Here is a 205-nt window from a genome sequence, read left to right as displayed (position 1 = left end):
CGCCGCTTTTTGTCGAGAACCAGTTACGGCCGCCTCAGTCCTCGATCCGGTACTACAATCAGAAAACTGTTTCCTTATGACATGCATATCTAATATTATCATCACTTTTAACATAAACACAAATGGCCATTACCATCACTATAAGACGAAAAAAAGTCCTCCGTTGCAATGATCATTATCTTCGATTTCTATCTCCTGTTGCGCG

Source organism: Penaeus monodon, chromosome 24 (assembly GCF_015228065.2).
Source record: "Penaeus monodon isolate SGIC_2016 chromosome 24, NSTDA_Pmon_1, whole genome shotgun sequence".
NCBI classification, from domain to species: domain Eukaryota; kingdom Metazoa; phylum Arthropoda; class Malacostraca; order Decapoda; family Penaeidae; genus Penaeus; species Penaeus monodon.
This window is presented reverse-complemented; position numbering follows the sequence as displayed.